Source organism: Rattus norvegicus, chromosome X, assembly GCF_021556685.1.
Source record: "Rattus norvegicus strain SHRSP/BbbUtx chromosome X, alternate assembly SHRSP_T2T, whole genome shotgun sequence".
In the NCBI taxonomy this organism is placed as follows: Eukaryota; Metazoa; Chordata; class Mammalia; order Rodentia; family Muridae; genus Rattus; species Rattus norvegicus.
Genome location: NC_141554.1, coordinates 120,123,442 through 120,147,165, shown reverse-complemented (window position 1 = coordinate 120,147,165; position 23,724 = coordinate 120,123,442). Strand labels below are relative to the sequence as shown.

At 42.6% G+C, this 23,724-nt stretch overlaps 1 long non-coding RNA gene across 1 annotated transcript in view; it reads left to right on the top strand.

Moving 5' to 3' along the window:
* The window catches only part of LOC147998334 (uncharacterized), a 95,025-nt gene extending 72,788 nt beyond the window's left edge, over window positions 1-22,237 (top strand). The window contains exons 2-4 of the long non-coding RNA XR_015646687.1: window positions 14,922-15,032; window positions 15,167-15,374; window positions 21,026-22,237. This is a non-coding gene — a long non-coding RNA (uncharacterized LOC147998334). The remainder of the gene's footprint in view (window positions 1-14,921; window positions 15,033-15,166; window positions 15,375-21,025) is intronic.
* Window positions 22,238-23,724: the final 1,487 nt, after the last annotated feature.

Genomic DNA, 23,724 nt, shown 5'->3' with positions numbered 1-23,724 from the left:
CCTGAGATTCTCTCTTCCATCTCTTGTATTCTGTTGGTGAAGCTTGTATCTACAGCTCCTTGTCTCTTCTTTTGGTTTTCTATATCCAGGGTTGTTTCCATGTGTTCTTTCTTGATTGCTTCTATTTCCATTTTTAATTCCTTCAACTCTTTGATTGTGTTTTCCTGGAATTGTTTCAGGGATTTTTGTGACTCCTCTCTATGGGCTTCTACTTGTTTATTTATGATTTCCTGGAATTGTTTCAGGGATTTTTGTGACTCCTCTCTATGGGCTTCTACTTGTTTATTTATGATTTCCTGGAATTCTTTCAGGGATTTTTGCGACTCCTCTCTGTAGGCTTCTTCTTGTTCTCTAAGGGAGTTCTTCATGTCTTTCTTGAAGTCCTCCAGCATCATGATCAAATATGATTTTGAAACTAGATCTTGCTTTTCTGGTGTGTTTGGATATTCCATGTTTGTTTTGATGGGAGAATTGGGCTCCGATGGTGCCATGTAGTCTGGGTTTCTGTTGCTTGGGTTCCTGCGCTTGCCTCTCGCCATCAGATTATCTCTAGTGTTACTTTGTTCTGCTATTTCTGACCGTGGCTAGACTGTCCTATAAGCCTGTGTGTCAGGAGTACTGTAGACCTGTCTTCCTGTTTTCTTTCAGCCAGTCATGGGGACAGAGTGTTCTGCTTTCGGGCGTGTAGTTTTTCCTCTCTACAGGTCTTCAGCTGTTCCTGTGGGCCTGTGTCTTGAGTTCATCAGGCAGGTCACTTGCAGCAGAAAAGTTGGTTTTCCCTGTGGTCCCGAGGCTCAAGTTTGCTCGAGGGGTGCTGCCCTCGAGCTCTCTGCGGCCGCAGCAACCAGGAAGATCTTCGCCGCTGTTTCCGGGAGCTTCAGTGCACCAGGGTTCCAGATGGCGTTTGGTGTTTTCCTCTGGCGTCCGAGATGTGTGCAGAGTGCAGTCTCTTCTGGTTTCCCAGGCATGTTTGCCTCTCTGAATATTTAGCTCTCCCTCCCACGGGATTTGGGTGCAGAGAACTGTTTATCCAGTCCGTTCCTTCAGGTTCTGCTGGTGTCTCAGGCGCAGGGGTCCTGCCACTCCTGGGCCCTCCCCCACGGGAGCCCAGAGGCCTTATATAGTTTCCTCTTGGGCCAGGGATGTGGGCAGGGGTGGGCAGTGTTGGTGGTCTCTTCCGCTCTGCAGCCTCAGGAGTGCCCACCTGACCAGGCGGTGGGGTCTCTCTCCCACAGGGTCTGGGTGCAGAGAGCTGCTGCGGGCTGGGATCTGCGGGTGTGGGACTCCCGCTAAACCGTAAATAGCTTTTAAATGAATAAAGGCTGAATGTTTAGAAAGAGAATGCATGTCAAGCTTAGAGAAACCTTAAGCAGCCCCTTTCCTTTGAGGTCATGGTTTATCCATTCCTAATCATTAGGCAACAAGGCTTTTAAAATATAAGGAGTCTGGAGACTTATAAAAGCAGCACATATACTGTGGTATATATGGAACTAGACTCAATAGAACTTCTCAGTCTACTAGCCACTGCAGTATACCCTGCAATGCAGTCAATAGCAGCGATATGAAGACATTAGGAAAATGAGATTGCTTCAAGCCTAACAGAGAAAAGAATCTGGGTGCTATAGAGACCAAATAGTGGTCACAGCTGTTGACTCTAGGGGACAACCGAACAAGAGGAGGATAAAATGAGCAATAAAAGGCCATTGAAGGCACACCTGTTCTAGTGGGAGACAGGCCTTGGACAGGATCTGGTTACATGCCTAGAACAATTTCCCTCTTATTTATTTTAAACTGTGAGTAATTTAGGGATAAAATTGGCCTTGGATGAGGTACTGTATTAATGCTCCCTACAGACAACATTCTTTTTTTTTTTTGTATTGTTAGGCAAAAGAAATATATAGAGTCAAAGACAGGGCACAGGCAATTTGTCTTTTGAAACACAATGACCATTTAAGTAATGTTATAAAAAGAAAAATAATTTTGACAGTAGACATTCAACTCAGTTTATTCTCTCTCTGTGTCTCTCTGTCTCTGTCTGTCTGTCTCTGTCTCTGTCTCTATCTCTCACTCCCTCTCTCCATTTTCCTCTCCAGTTCCCTTTGGATTTTTCGGATAAGTTCTCAAGTGTACCAAGCTGGTTTCCACCTCCCTATGTAGTCCAGGGTGCCTTTGGCTGCATACTTCCGCCTCACAAATGTTAAAAGCACAGGTGTTGACCACTATGTCCAGTTTACATGGTAATCTCCACTGGCAATCCTTTTCTTTCTTTTTAAAAGCTTTTGTTTTACATGTATGGATATTTTATCGGATATATGTTTGTGCACTATGTATGGCCCTGTTGTCCACAGACAGCAGGGAATTGGATCCCCTGGAACTGGAGTTACGATGGTTATGAACCATGTGGACACCGGTAATTAAACCTGGATCCTCTACATGAGCAACACCTTCTCTTAACCCATGAGCCACCTTTCCAGCCCTGGATTCTTTTATTGTTACATTATCTGCATAGAAGATATATTGTTCCTGGTACCTAGGAGATATACATGGCGGACAAATGTGTTAGGTTCAAAATAAACTTGTGTGAATATGTCATTGCCACTGGATTGAGAACACATTTTAAAACCTATTTTTTAACATTTTTATTGATAATGTATATCTAATAGGAGGAAGACCCCTTGTATAGGAATTTAAAACATATTTCTCTATTTTTGAGATTATAATAAGGTTACGTCAGCTCTTCCATCCCTTTCCTCCCTCTAGGCCCTCCCCTATACCCTTCTGTGCTCTCCTTCAAATCCATGGCCTCTCTTTTCCATTTATTGTTGTTACACACATTTATGTATGTGCATATATTCCTTAATACATGTTTGGTTTCTTTTTCATACATTTGCTATTATATGAGCCAAAGAATAGTTGGTCCCTTTTATAGTTTATGTTAGTATCTATTATAGAGTCCCTTCCTACCACATGTGCACTGGGGATGGAACCTAGGACCTTACCCATTCTAGACTCTTGGCAAGTATTTTTCATCTGATCTCTGTCTCCTGTGTTTTAGAGATATATATTATTTCATTTGAGTATTAAACTGTTAGTGGAGGCAGTATTGAAGGATGTTCGGTACCTTGCTCAGAGAACCTGAGATGGTAAGGAGTCCCTCTTGATAAAGGAGGAGAAAGGAGATAGAATTGTAGAAGTCCTAAGGGTACAGACAACAGTTTTGGCTTGCAGTGAGTCACTCTCCTCATTTTTGTGATAAAGAAGCCAATAAAAATAACTCAGAAAAGGAAGAATTTATTTTTTTTCATGATGTCAGCGGATAGAGCAGTGGTTCTCAACCTCTGGGTCGATACCCCTTTGGGGGTGTGTCTAAGGACTCTTTCATGGGGGTCACCTAAGATCATCTGAAAACACAGATATTTACATTATAATTCAGAACAATAGGAAATTACTCAAGGAGTTGCTGCATTAGAATGGTTCAGAACTGGGACAGATGATTTTATGTCATTGGCAATATGATGTGGCTGGTCACATTGCATCTATAAGTGGATAGTGATGAAGGCTGGAACCCAAATCACTTTCTCCTTTTTATTCAGCAGAAGGCCCCAGCCTATGAAATCCTGCCTCTCACACTTGATGTGGCTATTCTTAGTCAGTTAAATATTTCTGGAACTTTCCTCACATATATGCCCAAAGGTGTGTCTCCTGGATGATTTTAGATCCTCTGAAGTTTACAGTTTCAACCAACACAGGCTTTTTTCCTACAAAGCAAGAAGAAACCACTGCATAGCTTTCATGTGCTAAAATTACACATGTCCTTCAGTTCCAACTGGATTGTGGGACTGAGCAAGGCTCATGCTAGAGACAGTGCTGCTTCTTGCCATGCTCCAAAGTCCTAGCAATAGATGAGGAGAGAAATAAATACCGTGACTTGATAGAAGTGTCGCAGATGAACTAGACAGATTTACTGGTAAACTGATGTCAGTGAAAGAGCTTCAACAATAAGGAGAGCTTCTGTTTTCCTTGTTTGTTCCACTGACCAGATAATGGCACCTTTGCCTGAATGGACATCACCTAAGGAGAACGGGGAATTTAGGGATGCTGCTACACATTTTGAACCCACTCTCTGTTCTGGATCATTGGTATCAGGAGATGGACACGGCAGGCAACTGTTGGGTTTAGAATAAAGATGTATGGAAGTGTCATTGTCACTTGACTGAGATTGAGAATGGATGAAATAAACTAAGGTGTATATGCTATACCATGAGGAACTCCAACACTGCAAGTTTTCTCAAAGATGGAGAAACAGAAACATGGTGTAATGGTCAGCAACCCTCATCACAGCCCTTGTGAGGTGGATGTAGCATTATCAGTCATTCAAGGCCACCCTTGGACACAGAGCTGACCGAGGCTAGCCTGCACTACATGAGACTCTGTCTCAAATAAAATAAAAAAGAAAAGCATAAAAATGGAGAAACAAGTCAGAGGAATTCAGGGAGGGAACTTTCTCAGAATCAATATTTAGCTTTTCTTAGCTTTCCAAAGGGGGAAAGTGAAAAGAACCACCATTATAGAAAGCAAGGGTACACTGTTTTAGCAAAGGGGTAGTGACCTTGTAAGGTCAACTCCTCATCCCACGGTACTTCCTACTTCCCTTCTGAGTAATATGCAATGAACATAAGAGCAAGGTGGTTCATTTTAATATACATAACTGGGGCTCATGGAAAATGTGATTCTCCTTTTTAATATAATGTAGCTTATTGAGAAACATGTTGGGTGTTTTTCCACAGGCATATGAACAAGCTATCATATTTTCTTTGTCTTGAGAATCAGGCTTCCTATTTCTGATTTATTATTTACACAAATGGGCCAAACACATTAGAACTCACCCAATAAGGAATCTGATTCCTTTAAGGGAGGGGGGATTCTACAATTAATTTAAGGGGAAAATGTCCACAGGGATACCAATCTTATGTTTGTGTTTGTCAAGCACACACAGGAGGATGATCAAAGGGCACATTGTAAAAATGTACCCAGTGCTGAAACTGCTTGAAGTCTGTGAGTTTCTGGAAACACAAAGCCCTTTGAACAAAAGAGCAGAAACTGTACACAACCTTTGAGTTCACTTAGGGTCAGATATCAAAGATGATCTTACTTACTTTAAATAATAGAACTGGACACTGGCTGGAAAAGCTTAAGCTAAAAACAGCCTAGAACTACTGTGACTAACAGGAAGTTTCCAGAAGGAACGAAAGGAAAATGTAAAGGAGGGTGAACAGTTACGATTTGCTACTTACTCTGCCTAAATTTTATCCCAACAATGAATTCAAACAGTGAAGGTCTTAACCAGAAAAACCAAGTTTCTTTTAAGAAAAATTACATATTGTATAAATTTCTAAGCTCATGATATTAATAAATCTTGGAAGACAGAGAAAGGGAGGGAGAGTGGTGGGGAGGTAGGGGGGAAGAATGAGTATAAGAGAGTCTAAGAAATGGACTCTGTGTCTGCCTGACAGCCACTGGATGAAATCACAAAGAAAACACTGGCAAGAGATCAGGCCTCCTGGAATCCATTAAATACAAAGAAGGAGGAAACGAGGTAAATGTTGGTTACAGCTCCGCATATGCTATATCCAGTGTTGAGCAGAGCTGTTTAAGGCTGAGCAGATCCAGCAATAAAATTTCATAACAAGCATTCATAAAATAACAAGAACAGAATTATGCTAGGTTACAGAGCAACTACTGCTGCTACCCCAGAGCCTAGCTCATACCAGGCAAACACTCTACCCCCATCCCCCATGCAAACTGCAGCCACAGCCTTCATATGCCAGGCTTAACCAGAAACAAAGATGTTGCTGGGACCTCTGAGTCAGCTCTCATTTGTAACTTTAATCTTTTTCAAACCTTATTTTTAATGATGGTTCTTATATGCTTTAATCTTTCTTGTAGCCCACCACCCACCACAGGTGGGTGGAAAAGAAAGGATACATGGGAATTGGGCCTGTTTAGAAAGGTTTTCCAGAGCAACTCCCATCTGTGGTGTCTGGTAATCAGCAATTCAGTTCACAGGTTAGCAAGCCGCTACAGCTCAATCCACTGGCAAACACCTCACAGGTACACCAGCAGTCTAGTTGGCTAGAGTTGGTTTAGCAACAGCGGTGACATGATTTAGCAGAGACAGCCAGGCCTCAGCCTCAGCACAAGTCAGTGGTAGGGACCCAGGTGGACACTAGAAGTTCTTGGCTGTCCTCTCTCTCAGAGAAGCAAAGATCAGCGAAGACAGTAGACCCACAAGCATTGCACAGCTAGCCGTATCAGCAAGCCAAGCTCTGTCTCTGTCACTCCGTGGAGTCTTACCACATGCATTGCCTCAGCTTGGGTCTTCCCTCAGCACATGCATTCAATCAGACCATGTCCATGGAAGTGTCCAGAAACTGCAATACAGTGCCAGAAGTTTTTTGGTGCTTTTCTTTTTATGGAGTCCCAACGAATGCAGCTAGTATCACCTTAATTTTACTATTTGATTAAGTCCAATATTTATTGCTCACATATTACTAGGTGAGGGGCCAGCCAGTTGAGTGTGGTTGACCTAGCAGTGATTACATATTTAGAGAAAAATAACTCTTCCTTCCCAGAAGCCATCAACTTTCCCTGACTGCTTAGTAAGGGGTGAGATCCATGTTGTAACGCTGACTGGCTTATCTTAAAATGTTCCAGGGAAGAGTCAGGTTTTGATTTATTTCATAAAAATATATACTTGTTGGTGTTTATTTATTAACATGTGCTTTATCCATTTCCTCTTCAAGATACACAGCTGGAAGAACGAAAGAGATAAATATTTACTCATGGGAATGGAAGCATCGCATTCCAGTTCTCAACAGATTATTAAGCAATGCATATAATTTGTGGGGTTCGCTTTAAAAAATGCATTCCCATCTATGCATTGCTTCACAAACTGCTAAATGAAACATCTAGAACTTCCAGGAGCGCTCCCTAGTAATGCATTTTCATATCATTTGACCTATAATCTCCATGCAATCAAATTCATCTCTTTGTTCTGCGTTGTTTTATTTTGTTTTCAGATAGGGTCTCATGTAGCCCACACTGGCCTCAAACTTCCTATAAAGCCAAGGTGGCCCTTTATTTCTTCTGCCTCTGGCTATACTCTCCCAAGTGTATGCAGGCCTGTGACACTATGCCCACTTTCAAATTTGCTTTTTGCTCGATGGTCTTTTGTATATGTAAAATTGTTATGTGGCCATTGGCACTGTTTCATTTTATGGTGATTTTCTTCACCTGGCCCAAGCAAAGGCACTTTGGTTCCACTGCCAGTCACTCTGCCTCTTGTCTTTCCCTTCAATGCTTCCCAAGGAGTATGAGCCTTCTGGCAATGTGGATATATCTGTTAAATACAACTGAACTTGGGGCTCAACCGGCCTTTTTTAATTGGTACCTTTCATTTAGCATGTTTCAAAGATCAGTCTGTGTTACAGCATGCACTGCTACCCCATTCCTTTTCATAACTAAACCTCATACTGCATTTTGTTTATCAATTCCTCAGTGGAGAGTAGACATTTGACCATCATGAATAATGCTGTGATAAGCACTTATGTACAGATTTCTGAGTTCCCATGCTTTTAATCCACTTGCTCCTATACTCAGTGCTTAACATGTGTGATAGGATTGAACTCAGGTCCTTATACCTGCATAAGTGCTACTCACTGAAATATCTCCCTCCCAAACTGGGTTTCAAAGCAGCTGAACCCTTATCATTTCTATCAGCAAAGTTTGAAGGATTCAGTTGAAGTTGAAACTTCTAGGTCTTTGAAAAGTTAGTTATGGACACATAGGTGAAAGGATGTCTTGCTAAAGCAGGCTCATAAAAGACTGTTTTCCTGAATCAGATACAGGTGAAAGGATGTTTGGATACAGCAGCCTTGTGAAAGGACGCTTAATGAAGGATTATAATGTGACCGCACAGACAGTGGGGTATGACCACTGAACATTGGCCTGGTTTGTTCCGCCTCATTATGCTTCACTAAAGACAAACCTGCCTTGGTTTGCCTTACACATCATTGTTCAGTTGAACTTGTGGTAACACCACCATTGAGAGAAAATCACCCAAGAACTGCTCCTCAGATTCTCTTGGCAGCTTGCTGCTTCTGCTGCCTTGCCTCAGGCTGGTTGGAGAGCCTGTTGGTTTCTTCAGGATTGAACTGAATTTGCTGTTTCATGCTTGGTGTCTGCCTGCTTAGTAGACTGACCGGTCTTCAGCTGCTGAGTCATTTTTGGTGTTTGCTACTGAACTGGTGTTTGAGACTGAACTGCTGCCATAGAAGATGCAGCTCCTCCCCAAAGAACTATTGCTGACCAAATCCACTTCCCCCATATCCTAATAACTCTTCTCTTCCACTGCCTCTGCTGGCTGATGAGCTAGAGAAGATGTTGTACCTGTACTAAAAGTAGGTTGCAAAAATGTATGCTTACATTCAGTTTGTTCACTTCCTCATTAACACCCGTTATTCTTTTTATCAATTATAGCTACTTTTGTGCATGTGAAACAGAAATGTCAGGTAGTGGTTTTCTTATACACATTCCACACAATGCAGAATTTCTCTTACACTAAGAATATGTCTTAATATTATCTGTTATGGTTAAGGAGCCAATATTGTCATATCATTATTGATCCGAGTTCATCGTTCACAAAAAGGGTCACTTTGGGCACTATATATTTTCTGAGACATTGCATTTAGCTTTATTTTGTCATTGTTACTTTTGGAGGTGGGATCACATGATGCTGCCCAGGCTTATCTTGAATTCTCAACATTTTTTGCTTCAGTCTCTAAGCCCTGGGATTGAAAGTATATACCACTGTATCTATGTTTTTTTTTTTAATTGGGTTAGTTTTATTTTTTAAAATTGATCTGTGAAGTTTTTTAACAACTTATAAGTAGAATTTTATTTTGGACTTTTTGATACAAGAGTTTCTCTGTGTAGCCCTGGCTGGACTGGAACTTGCTCTGTGGAACAGGCTGGCCTCCAACTCATAGAGCTCTGCCTCTCTCTACCTCACAATTGCTGTGATAAGGACATACAAAACCGTGTCTTTCTCACAGATATCTTTTTAGATATACATTTTGCAGTATTTTCTCCTATAGTATAGATTAGTGTTGTACATTTCTTTTGAAGTATTGGGGCTATGACCCCATGCTAGGCAAGCATAGTGCCACTGAGCTATACACCTGCCTTGTTCATCCTTGCATTTTTGTGGCATCTTTCTTTGGAGTAATGAATGACTTTGATAGGTGAGGTTCAAGAATAACATTTGGGCATGTTGGTGTATGACTATAAATCTGCTACTCAGGAAGTGAGATAGAAGGATTATGATTTTGGGGGCAATGTGCAAAGTTGAGGGGCTGGTGTTGTAGCCTGTGGTACAGCACTTGCTCAAAGACTTGGATTCTATCTCTAGCATTGCTGTAAATATAGTCATAACTGTTTTTAATTAATTAGTTAATCAATGAATTAATTAGTAATTAATTAAAGTCTCATTATACAGTCCTGGTTTTCTTGAAAGCACTGTTTAAGTCAAACTAGCCTTTCTCTGTTGGCAATCCTCATACCTTGTCCTCTGGAATTCTGGGATCACAGGCATGTGATATCATGTTCAGCAAAAACTCATCTAGTTAAACAAGTTAAAGCCATTTACATATAAACATGGTGTTGTCTATACCCAGTTTACTGTCTGGGAAGATATTGATTCTAAATACAATACTGATGTTTACATTCATTACCAGGAACTAAGAGTCCAGGAGCACTTCTCTCGAGTATCACGGTGTCAGATTATAGTGTGTTTCAGAATCACCAGGACCTCTCACTCCTTAAGCTCTCAATTTGCACCCTACATTCATCAGACTTTCACATTTAGTAGATGCAAAGTAGAGACTAATGATTGGCCTAAACTTTCTAAGAATCCTCAAAGAAATAACTGGTGTTGATTGTACTGAGCCACATGGTGAGGACCAGGCACAAATCTGCCTTTTCCAGGGTGTCTGTGGTTAGCAAAAGCTGTTGAATGGTGGAAGAATTTCACCAATTTAGACTTTGCCAAGTACCTCCTCTGAGCTTTTATTCCATGAATGTGAATTTCTATGTCCTAAGGTGGGACAGGCTGTGTTGTCACCAAATTTTTAAATGTGGGATGATCATCAAAACCCTTTTATTAAAATATTACTGTCATGGTTGCATTGTATGCCTGAAGATATATTTGAGTCTTATTTTGTCACAATATAAAATTGTCCACCATGTAAAATTAGCACCAGGAAATGCAGTATGCCCGAAACTATGATAATACTGTTCTTTATTTAAAACTGTCCTACAAACCAAACCTTTTCTCCACTCTCAGTTATTTCCATGGTAAGACTATTAATTATGTTGACCCCAAACTAGAGCTGAATGGAAGCAAGTTGAAAAATTATGTAATAGTTTTGAAACACTAACCTATAGGCATGACAGTATTTTTATTGTCTTGAAATCAGAGCAACTGTGATTTCCCAAAACAAGAAGCTTCAGAAATCTTGACACTTACATTATGGTTTCTTGTTAAATATTTACAAATATTAGCTTTGAAACTACTTGCCCAGGTCCGTCCGTCCTTCCTTCCTTCCTTCCTTCCCTCCTTCCTTCCTTCCTTCCTTCCTTCCTTCCTTTCCTCCCTCCCTCCTTCCTTCCTTCCTCCCTTCCTTCCTTCATTGTTGCCAAAGAGCAAACCCTTTTGCATACTAGGTCAATCACTGAGCCTCTCCAGTAAGGAAGGGGAGGGGGGAGGGGGATGTTTGCCCGGAAACTGGGAAAGGGAATAACACTCGAAATGTATATAAGAAATACTCAAGTTAATAAAAAAAATGAAAAAAAAAGTTAAATCTGGTGTCTCAAAGACACAGCAGGAATCATACGCATTAGATGTAGCACAGGTGTCTCTAATATAGAGCAGGCAGCATGCACAGGCCCTGCATTGCTTCAAGCCAGACAGGGTCCCAGCACTGAATCCAGTAAATGGACAGAGGCTTCCAGTCTTAACCGAGAAGCTATCTGTAATTGCTATCCACATCAAAGGAAAAATCAGTTTTCTAACAGAGACTCAATAAATACAGGTCAGGGCATGCCTCAAACACAGAAGTAGATTGCTAACACAAAATGAAAAAAAATAAAGTGAAATCTATTGTTATAAAAGAATGTTTCGGGATGGAGCATGGAGATTAGCCTAGTAATCATGCAGCCCTGGTTTGACCCTAAACACTGCATAAACTAGCTGCGCATAGAATCCTGGTAAGTGGAAGTCATCCGATTCTATTGAGACTGTCTAAAGGAAAAGTAAACGAAGTTATTTTCACTATTGCAGTATGTGGGGGACACTGATGAATGCCTACGCTGTAATCAGCACCCCTTCTTTCTTATCGAATGAAGCCCATTTTGGCTCCATTACTTTCACTTTTGTAATAGTAACGATGTTACCTACTAAGGCAGTACGTCCTTACTCATCTAAGGCAATCCCCATCCTTGTGATTGTTACCAGTATGGTCATGGCCTTCAACGTTCAGTTACTATGAAAATGCCAAAGGTTTTTTTCTAAAACCGCTTGTCTGATCTTTGAATGCCATTCACAGGATGCTATGGTCTTTTCTTCACTGGCTGTGGCTACATATAGATGTTATGGCTGGGGCTTCAGTGATTACCTTGTGATCATGAGAGGAAAAGGCCTGAGGACAAAACTGATAACCCAAGGCAAAACAGACAGAAAGGAAAGACCTTGCACTTGCTTTATTCTTTGAGATACTGCAACCTATCAAAACAAAAAACTCCCTGGAGCCCCCTGACCTTGGTACTTCTCGGTAGTAAATGAAACTTTTTTTTTTTTTTTGGTAATTCACACTGTTTGGGGCAGCACTTTATTTTGTTCTCCATAGATGGTTCAAAGGCACACACTGTGTCCCGTTCAGTTTCATCACAGCACACATCCCCACCTACACAGCTCGGCTAGCTTTGCTTGTAGCCATATGTGTTGCAGAATGCAGTTCTGTTCTCTTGATCTTTTATGTGCCATGTACTGCTGTGTAACCGTTCTTCTCTGATTCCCAGACTTGATTATTCTCCTTAATATTTCATTTCGTCCCCTCTTTGCCTTTTTCAATGTAGCCTGTTCACATTCATGGCCAATTTCTAACAACACTCCCTGAATTCAGTAGCACGCACGGTCTCTTTCTAAGAGGAGCACGATCCTAGTCTAGTGTCTCTTGGTATGTTCTCTGATAACTATCGCATCTTCCTTTAGTTCGGGGTACATTCTCTCATGCAGATACCTATGTCATAATCCTGTAAGTTATCAACCCAGCGGTGGTTCTTCTTCTCATCCTAACCTTATTCATGGGGCAGAGTAAGAGATGGTTCACTGCAAATGTACACACCAGAATTTGGATCTCTTGCACCTAGATAAGAAAGGTATGTTGGCCAGGTTGTAATCCCAGCCAGTTAGATTTGGAGCTAGGGGACCTCCAAGGACAAGGTGCCTTGCTGGATCAGCTGAATCTGTGAGCTCTGGGTTCAGTGAGAGACCCTCCCTAAATGATGGGAATAAATGGAAAACAATTAAGGAAGACACTTGATCTCAACCTTTGGCTTTTACCCGCACCTGTACCACACCCCCAATACCGCAGGCATGCATGTACACATAACAGCATGCCTAGACACAATATGTATACCACAATACAAAATTATGTAAAGAAAATGTTTGCTGGATAAAACATATTGAGAAGCGTGGCTAAAAGGGTCGTGGGCATAGGACTATAACTTCAGGGTAGTCAGAGAAAGTCTCAGTGGAAGACTTAAAAAAAAAGTGAAACATAGAGATATGGATGTCTTATTGGGGGAAGCAGTAGAAATAGACTAACAGAAGTGGGAGAGGCTCTAAGGTGGGAACGTGAGAGTTTTCAGATATAAGGTCCCAGGGAATGGACATATGGTTCAGCACATAATAGTCACTACTTCAAAAATGAGGACTATAATTTGGATCTTCAATATCTATAGAAAAAAGCAGGGCATGGGGCATTGCATGATGGTACAGTGCTTAAGGGCCACGTAGTCTCATGGAAGTTCTGCTGTTGGTCCTCAGCATTTATATGGTGACTTCCGTCATCTCTAGTGCTTGTTCCCAGGATCCAACAACCTTGAATAGCTTCTCCAGGCACAGGGCATGATGCACACACTCACATGTAGGCAAAAACCTCATACACATAACACAAAATGAATGACATAAAATTTCTAAGCTTAGAAGTGTGTACCTAAAACCCCTTTAGGAGGATGGGTAGAAGGACCTCTGGGATTTCTTGGACAGCCATTTTAGCCAAGTTTGTAGGTTATAGGTTTAGTGATACACCCTGTGTCAAAAACTAAGATAAAGAGTGATAGAAGAATATATAGGTTGTACATTTTTTGTCTCCATTGAACATTGGCCTTTCTATGCATGTGCTTGAGTGCATGTACGCGCGCACACACACACACACACACACACACACACACACACACACACACACGAGTATAGACGATTGCTGCTAAGCTTGATGACCTGAGTTCAATCCACATTTTCTTTGATATTCACAAGCACTACAGCATGGGCTCTTCTCCTCCTAAATACATTTAATAAAAATATATTTTCTTTAACATGCAAGCTATGAATGTGGCTGCTCAGAAGGGAGCAAAGAAGTAACTGCCTGGACATGAATTCCATGTAGAAATAGAATCTGATCTACTTGGACCCGATGGGTTGTAATGGTTTGGCATTTAGTTGTAAGATAAATGGTGTAGCTTAAATTTTTCTCAAGCCTAATTTATTGGTGATTCTTTTGAAAAAGGATTATTATATATAAATACACTGTAGCTGTCTTTAGACACAGCAGAAGAGGGTATCAGATCTCATTACAGATATTTGTGAGCCACCATGTGGTTGGTGGGATTTGAACTCAGAACCTTTGGAAGAACAGTCAGTGCTCTTAACTACTAAGCCATCTCTTCAGCTCCCATTAATGATGATTCTCAAATGCTTTAACCTCCCTTCTAGGCCACCACCCACCAGAGGTTCACCAGAAAGCATATTAGGATACAGGGGAAGTGGACCTGTTTAGAAGTTGTTCTTTGGAGCAAATCCCATCTGTGTTTTCAGGAAATCAGCAGTTCAGTTCACAGGATTCAGCAATGGCAGCTTGACCCACTCGCAAATACTTCACTAATATACCAGCAGTCTAGTCAGTAGTGTTGGGATAGCATCAGTTGCACCAAGACCTAGTAGAAACAGCCAAGCCTCAGCCAAATAGTTATGGATCAGCTGGAGCCATTCAGACCAGTTGGGAAATCAGGAGAAGTTCTCTGCCATGCCTTTCTCAACTAAGTGAAGATCAGCAAAGACTTGAGACCCAGCTAAGCCAAACCCAGTCACTGTTCGATGAGTCAGTCCTATTTATACTCCTTCCAAACATCACATGTCCTCCATGAGATTTACCAGCATGTGATTCTGTCTTAGTAAAATTCCACATGAGTCTATCTCAGCTGGCATCACTCTGCCAATCATCCTGTGTCCGAGGTATCTGCAAGAAGCCACAAGCCCACCCCCAAAAATTTTTAGGTGCATTTCTTTTACGGAGTAATGACAAATGGAGCTCAACTATGCATAAAAGTTGAACCAATGCATGTGTGTCGGTAGCATTGAATCCTTCATCATGAATCCTTTCACGTGGTTGCTTTAGCAGAACATCTTTACTTTACATGTTTGTCCCAGCAAAACACCATCCAACACAAGTGACTCACCCAGGAACCCTTAAATTTCCATTTTAACATAGTTTTGGAACAAAGGTGTTGTATGCTCTGTGTTTCAGACTGTGTTTCAACTGCATCACTCTGGCTGTCGTGTTGAGAGCAGAATTTATGGGAGACAAGCAGAACAGAGAACAGTTCGGAGAATTCCCTACTACATCCTTTGGATCTAAGTCAGCATCTCTCAGTTTCTATTAACATAACGGTGGTGAGAACTAGCTACCTCATGGATAGGTTTTAGAAGTATTTGCTTCTGCACTTTCAGATTGTCGTGGTGAATAATCATGGTTGAATTTTATATTTTTAGCCCAGATAACATGAAAAGATGGAATTTCCTTTTAGAAGATAAGGAAAAGGATGGAAGCAAACAGTTCAGGGAGCCAACAAACATCCTGGAAATTCTCTTGGATCTGATAAGGCTGTAAAACTTACCAGGCAACCAAGCAGCTAAAGATATGAGCTGGAAACACTGACAGAAGCCAGATTCTATGTATCTGGAAGTTATCAGTATACAGGTAATATTTTTAGAAAGGATGAGATTACCATGGATCCTAGGACTCAACAAATGAACTAAAGAAAGATAACTTAATTAGGGAATTCTTTTGTATTATTTATTTATAATAATTTTTGCCCTTTTTATTGGATAATTTTTATTTATATTTCAAATGTTATTTCCTTTCCCAGTTTGCTGTTCATAAGTCCCCTATCCTATCCCCCTCTCCTTTCTCTATGAGGGGGTTCCCCTCCCCATCCACCACTCCTTCCCACCCTGACATTCCCTACACTGGGGCATCAAGCCTTGGCAGGACCATGTCTTCTCCTCCCATTGGTGTCCAACAAGGCCATCCTCTGCTACATATGCAGCTGGAGCAATGAGTCTGTCCCTGTGTACTCTTTGGATGGTGGTTTAGTCCCTGGGAGCTCTGGTTGGTTGGTATTGTTGTTCTTATGGGGTTGCAAACCCCTTCAGCTCCTTCAAACCTATTTGAATTAAGTAGAAGGAAAGAGACTGATTATCACAGGAAAGTAAGATAGAAGCCTAGAGAGTCCCAGACACCAAGTAGAGAGGGATGAATCAACTTGAACATTACTATGAATAATGTAAGTAGGCTTCAGTGGTGGCCACACCAATGAATGTGAAAGGCCTTTTATAATGAGAAGGAGAAGTTTTAGTGGTAACAGTGGGAATGAAACCCAGAATACTGGAAGTTAGCTGGGAGAGGGTCATGGACAGGTTTTATTTATGTATGAATTTTGAGGAGTTTTTCTATAAAAACTAAAGTGCTGATAGCAAGGTGAGTGAGCAGTTGAAAACAGGGAGTTGAAATCCATAATTATGAAATCCATAATCCATAATGCTAGGCATCTTGTGTATACCTGTAACCCCAGCTACATGTGGAGCAAAGGCAGAAGGATTCCTGGGGCTTGCTGGTTTCCAGCCTAGCTGTGAAAAATGCAAACCCCCAGGTTTAAGGAGAGACCCACCTCAAAGGAATAAGTGGAAAGTAATAGAGGAAGACTCTTAACTCTCTCCCTCTCCCTCTCCCTCTCCCTCTCCCTCTCCCTCTCCCTCTCCCTCTCCCTCTCCCTCTCCCTCTCCCTCTCCCTCTCCCTCTCTCCCTCTCCGTCTCATACACACACAAACATTTTTAACACAATAAAAACATATGTGTCATGAAAATAACTACGATAAAGAAATTACAATGCATTCAAATTGGCACATATTTTGTTCATTATTTCATCTATCTTATCCTTGGTCTTCCCCTCTGCCTCTGGGTCCCTCAGTCCCTCACCCTGCCTCGTGGCTCTTCTACCTGCCTCTCAACCACTCTTTACCTCCACCTCTGAGCACAGCTCTAGGCACCTCTCTGCCTCACCCCCTGCTCCTGTCCCTTGACCTACTTCTCAGCACCTAGGCCTGCATCTCTGCCTCTTGGAACCTTGGCCAGCGTTTCAGCCCCTCAGCATACCTCTCTGCCCCACAGCTTGTCTCCAGGCCATTGGCCTGCTTTTCTTTCCCTAGGCCTGCCCCACATCCTGTCCATCAGCCTCTGTCTTGGTTGGCTCCTTGGCCAGGCTTTCTACCCCTCTGCTTGCCTCTAGGTCATGGGCCCCCTTGGCCTGCCTCAGCCCCTTGGATTGCCTTTTGCCTATGGATGCTTTAAGGCCCCTTGGTCAGCCTCACAACCCTTCAGCCTAGCTCTCTGCCCCTCTGTTTACCTCTAGGCCCTTCTGGCTCCCCCTCTTCCTGCCCCTCAGCCTGTGTCTTGACTCCTTGGCCTGCCTGTTACCCACACAGCCCCTCAGCCTACCCCTCTACCTGTCTTTCTGCCTCTTGGCCAACCTCTGGATATATGCAACATGTGGGGCAGGCTCTGAATGGCCATTCCTTCAGTCTCTGATCTAAACTTTGCCGCTGTATCCCCTCCTATGGATATTCCCCCCCCCCTTTTAAGAAGGACTGAAGCATCCACACTTTGATCATCCTGCTTCTTGAGCTTTATGTGGTCTGTGGATTGTACCTTGGTTATTTCGAGCATTTCGGCTAATATCTCCTTATCAGTGAGTGTATAACCATGTGTGTTTTTCTGTGATTGGGTTATCTCACTCAGGATGATATTTTCTAGTTCATTCCATTGCCTATGAATTTCATGAAGTCATTGTTTTTGATAGCTGAGTAGTACTCCACTGTATAGATATACCACATTTTCTGTCTCCATTCCTCTGTTGAAGGGCATCTGGGTCTTTCCAGCTTCTGGCTATTATAAATAAGGCTGCTAAGAACATAGGGGAGCACGTGTCTTTGTTATATGTTGGAGAACCTTTTGGGTATATGCCCAGGAGATGTATAGCTGGGTTCTCAGGTAGTGCAATGTCCAATTTTCTGAGGAACCTCCAGACTGATTTCCAGAATGGTTGTACCAGTCTGCAATCCCACCAACAATGGAGGAGTGTTCCTCTTTCTCCACATCCTTGCCAGTATCTGTTGTCACCTGAGTTTTTTTATCTTAGCCATTCTAACTGGTGTGAAGTGGAATCTCAGGGTTGTTTTGATTTGCATTTCCCTGATGACTAAAATGTTGAGCATTTCTTTAGGTGCTCCTCAGCCATTCAATATTCCTCAGCTGAGAATTCTGTTTAGTTCTGAGTCCCATTTTTAATAGGGTTATTTGGCTCTCTGGAGTCTAACTTCTTGAGTTCTTTGTATATTTTGGATATTAGCTCTATATCGGATGTAAGATTGGTAAAGATCTTTTCCCAATCTGTTGGTTGCCGTTTTGTCCTAACCACAGTGTCCTTTGCCTTACAGAAGCTTTGCAGTTTTATGAGATCCCATTTGTCGATTCTTGATCTTAGAGCATAAGCCATTGGTGTTTTGTTCAGGAAATTTTTTCCAGTGCCCATGTGTTCCAGATGCTTCCCCACTTTTTCTCCTATTAGTTTGAGTGTATCTGGTTTGATGTGGAGGTCCTTGATCCACTTGGACTTGGCCTTTGTACAGGGTGATAAGAATGGATCAATTTGTTTTCTTCTACATGCTGACCTCCAGTTGAAGCATCACCATTTGTGGAAATTCTATTTTTTTTTCCACTGGATGATTGTAGCTCCTTTGTCAAAGATCAAGTGACCATAGGGCTGTAGGTTCATTTCTTGGTCTTCAATTCTATTCCACTTATCCATCAGCCTTGGCGCAAGTCTAAGCTCCCCTGCCTGTCCTTAGTTCTGCCTCTTAGCCCCTTGGCTTGCTTCTCAGCAGCTAGGCTTTTCAGCCTAACTCTAGGCCCCTTGACTTCTAGGCCTACCCCTTTCTTGGCCCATAGGCCCTTCAGCATGCTTCTCGGCCCCTAGGGCATAGGCTGGCTTCTTGGCCTCTTTGCCCATCCCTGAGCCTGCCCCTCTGCACCTAGGCCCCTTGGCCCACCCTAGGCCACTTGGCCCACCCCTAGGTCCCTTGGCCTGCCCATCAGCCTTTTGGCCTGCCCCTAGGCCTGCCTCCTAGCCCTTTTGTCTGCATCTGTGTTCCTGGGTCCCTCAGTCAACTCCTTAGTCTGCGCTTTGGGCCCTTGACCTTCCTTTCTGGTCCTTGGCCTGTAGGCCTGCCCCTCTGTTAGACCATAGGCCCCCTCAGCCTGCCCTTGGCTCCTAGGACCCTAGTCCAACCTCTTGGCCCCTCGGCCTGCCCTTAGAACCTTAGGTCTGCTCCTCTGCCCCTGGGCCCCTCACTCAGCCCCCTAATCTGCATTTCTGCCTGTCAGCCTGCCCCCTTGTTCCCTTTCTCTGCCCCTAGTCCAGCCTCTCTGCTCCTCTGCCTGCCTCTCAGTCCCCTGGCCTGCCCCTACTCCTACTCCTTTGCTCTTCCTGCCTCTTGGCCTCCCTCTTGACCCCTCCATCTGCTTCAAGGCCCTTTAGTTGGCCCTTATGCTCTCTGCCCCAACCCCTGCTTGTTTCCCATTCACTCTGTTATCTCTCTGCCGCCTGGCTCCTTGGCCTCAATTTTGGTCCCTTCGTCCTGCCATTTTGCTTGCCCCTAGGCCCCTTGGCCTGGTTCTTTGCCCCATTGCCTACCTCTTTGCCCCTAGGCCACTCCATCTGTCCCTCTGCCTGCTCCTTCTCCTACCTCTAGGCTTACCTCTCGGCCCATTGGCCTGCCTCTCAATCCCTCGGACTGCCTCTTTGCCTCTAGGCCCCTTCGCCAACCCTAGGGCCCCCATCTTTGTTCTCTGCCCCTCTGCCCTTCTGCACCTCTGCCTGCCTCTAGGCCCAGGCACCCTTGGACTGCCTCAGCCAGCCTCTCTGCCTGCCTCTCTACTTCTTGGCCCCTCAGACTGCCATTAGACCTGACTCTTGGTACCTTTGTCTGCCTCTCTGCCCCTAGTTCCTTCAGCACCTAGCCTCCTCGGACTGCCTCTATGCCCCTAGGCCCCTTGAGAACTGGCCCTCTTACCTGCCTCTTGGCCCCTAGCCCTGATTCTTGGCCCCTCACCCTGGAAATTACTGTGTATATCAGACTGGCCTTGAAATAAATTCTCTGAAGTAGAAGCTTAAAGGTGCTTTGGAAAGTTAGTTGGATGGTGTTAAAAGAGCCAGAGTTGGGGTCCATTTAAGGCCAGTGGGAGAATTCCACCACAACCCTCCTAGCACTAAGACCCCTCCCTTCCAGGAGCAGAGCCAGTTTAGTTCCTGGAATAACTACAAGCCAAATTGTCAAACAAAGCTACCTTGACTCCCAACTGAACCTCTTGGAAAGTCACAGATGGTCCATTAACAATGAGTCAGTTTGAAGGTCACTTCGCTCTACCAATAGTACCTTGCCTAATTACTATTATCTGAATTCTGCCCTTATCAAGGGTATATAACTCCATGTTAGAGTCTGCTCAGGGTCTTCTCCCTTTCAAAGCAGGTCGACCCGATTGTACTGGAACAATAAAATCTCCCCTTGCTTTTCATCTATCACTGCCTCTGTGAGTCTCATTCAGGGTGTCTAGATAGAGGTCTGACTTGAACCTCACAGTGTTTTGCTGGGATAAACATGTGAAGGAACATTTAGCTGAAGTGGACACAGGTCAAAGACTAAGGCAGACTTGTGAAAGTATGTTTTTCTGAAGCAGACACATGTGAAAGAATGTTTCCCTAGACACGTGAAGGAATGTTTCACTGAAGCAGCACAGGAGAAAGGATATTCTCCTAAAGCCAGCACATGAGAGGACACGTGATGAACGATTCTTTGCTAACAACACCAATATATTGGTCTATATTACATGCATAGGTGAACTCTGTTTGTTGTGACTACATAGAGAAAAATGCACCAAATACCTTCTGGTGGTGTGCTGCAGTTTTTTGCAACTTCATCGGACTCAAGCTGACTGGCAGAGTGATGTTAGCTGAGGCAAGAACCATGAAGGACACATGATGTTTGGAGGGAGTATAAAAAGGGCTCAGCAGAGAGTGATGGAAGCTGAGCTAGGCTTGCTTATAGAGGTAGCTGTGCAATGCCTGTTGGTCTCATGCCTTTTCTGATCTTTGATTGGCTGAGAGAGGCACAGCTGAGAACTTTTCCTGGTGTCCCTCCTGGTCCCTTCCCCTGACTCATGCTGAGGCTGAGGCCTGGTTGTCTCTGCTAGGCAGCGCCACTGTTGCTGATTTGTGTTTGCTATCCTGACTTTAGGGAACTGGACTGCTGGCATATCCATGAAGTGTCTACAAGTGGATCAAGCTGCAGCTACTATCCTGTTAACTGAACTACTGGTTTCCAGACAACACAGACATGAGTTACTCCAAAGAGCCTTTCTAAACAGGTCCACCTCCTCCTTATCCTTTCTTTTCCACTACCTCTGCTGGATGGTGGGTTAAAAGGGAGGTTAAAGCTTTTAAGAACCATCATAAAAAATAGGATTTGAATAAATTAAAGTTACAGTTTTTCCTGTCTTTTCATTCTTAAGTTGTTATCTTTATGCAATAGGTTAGTGAATCTTTCAGTTCTTATCTGAGAAGTTTCATTTTGTAATAGATGGTGACTGTCATAGATTCTGTTTTCAACTTCACACAATTCGGAAGTGGGAACCTCAATTCAGGAATTGTGTCTTTGAATTGTCCTGTGGACATATTTGGGAAATATTTTCTTTTCTTTTTTTTAGGAATGCACACACACACACACATACACTGTCTCTGTCTTCAGACACACCAGAAGGGGTCATCGGATCCTATTACAGATGGTTGTGAGCTACTATGTGGTTGCTAGGAATTGAACTGAAAACCTTTGGAATAGCAGCCAGTGCTCCTGAGCCATCTCTCCACCCCAGTGAAATAGTTTCTTAATGGACAATTGATATAACAGTTCCCAACTAACCCTGGCAGCCCTACCCCTAGGCAATTGGGCCAACACTCAGGAGGCAAGGCACATTGATCTCTGAGTTTAAGACCTTCCAGGTCTACAAAGCAAGTTCTAGGACAACTAGAGCTGCAAAGAGATATCCTGACTTGAAAAACCAAAGAGGGAAAGGTAGCTGTCATTGAGTCCCATCATTGTGAGTTCAAGATCAGCCTGGTTAAACTTGATTTAATCAAAGATATTTGCATATGTTTTATTTGTTCATATATACTTATACAGTGCATATTCAACATGATTAATTTTGTACATTCTGATAGTTAAAATTTGTATTGGAAGAAAATATACCTTTGAATATTTCCAAAGTCATGAATTGAGCCTTTTGAGGTGGAATCTTCTGGTTTCTGTGGAAAGTAGGTTATGTCAAATGATGTTCTGCTGGACTACAGAGGGGAAAGGATGTTTTGCTGAAGCAGACAGGTGAAAGGTTTTTCTTTTTCTTTCTTTCTTTTTTTTTTTGCTAAAGTAAACACATAAAGAACATGTGATGTTAAAAAGTAATATAAATTAAAAAATTTAAAAATTTAAAAAAATAAATAAAATAAAAGTAATATAAATATAACCCAACAAATGGTGGATGATGCTGGATGATATTGGTTTGCCTTGCCTTTCTTTAATGGTCATTGTCAGTCGTGATTTCATTGAAAGAAACACACCAAAAAAAATCTGGTGGTATTCTGGTGGTTTCTTGCCCCTTCCTCTGACTCAGGCCAACTGGCATAGTGAAGTGGAAGTTTCTGGATATGTCAGCTGATACAAAATCACTTGGAATTTTGCTAAGACAAACTCATGTGGTGTTTTGCTGAGGGAAGATCCATGGAAGGACACATGATGTTTGGAGGGAGTATAAATAAGACTCAATGGACAGTGAAGGTGGATTTCCATAGATAGCCTTGCAAAGCTTCTTTGGTCTCTCATTTTCTCTGATCATCACTTCATTAAGAGAGGCATGGCAGAGACCTTCTCCTGGTCTCCCTGCTGGTCCTGGACACTCCTGTTGACTCCTGGCCTGGCTTTTTCTGCTGGGTCATGACACTGCTGCTATTTCATGTTTGCTATCCTGACCCTACTGAACTGGACTACTGGTATCCTGACAATTGGAGATTGAAATTACTTCTATACAGCATACAGTAGAGCCTCACACCTTCTTCTGGATGGTCTGCCATTGCTAATTTGTGAATGGTGTTTGCAAGTACATCGAGCTACCACTGCTGACCCGTGAACTCAACTGCTGATATCCTGACAATGCAGATGGGATTTTCCTCCAAAGAAAGATTTCTAAACAGGCTCACTTCCCCCATATCCTAATAGCCTTTTTTTCCTACTACTTTCGGTGGGAAGTTTAAAGCATTTAAGAACCCTTATTAAAAGTAGGTTTGAAAAATATAAGCCTATAGCCTTTTGTTACATCTTTACTGTATTTGATATGTCAAAACACATGGCTTTTCAATATTTTGTTCAAATTATATTTGATTTGATTATAATTAAAATATTTCTGAGATTGTGTGGCTTGCTTGCAAGTATAGCCCTCTTATGCCTGATGTTTGCAGAGGCCAGAATAGTGCATCAGATCCCCTAGAACTGGAGTTACAGACAGTTGTGAGCCACCATAGGATGCTAGGAATCAAATCCAGATCCTTTGGAAGTGCAGTCAGTGCCCTTAACTGCTGAGCCTTCTCTTTAGCTTTTAAATATACATTTTAATCCTAGCTTATGAGAAAAACTTTCTCATGTTTACTACACACCCCATACTTTTGTTATTTGCCTACCAATAAAGTAGGGTAAAATTTAAAAAGAACCTTTTACTATTGGAGTAAGTACATGGGTCTGGGATCTACTGAGCCAGTAGAAGGGTTAATATATGGGCACAAAGAGAAATTTGGCACTTTCATACATGGGTTCAGAAGTTGGTAGTGTGGTATATGTAGCTGAGTCGGAGTGAAAATTCTTCCTTAGAATCTCTGAAAAGTAATAGTGGC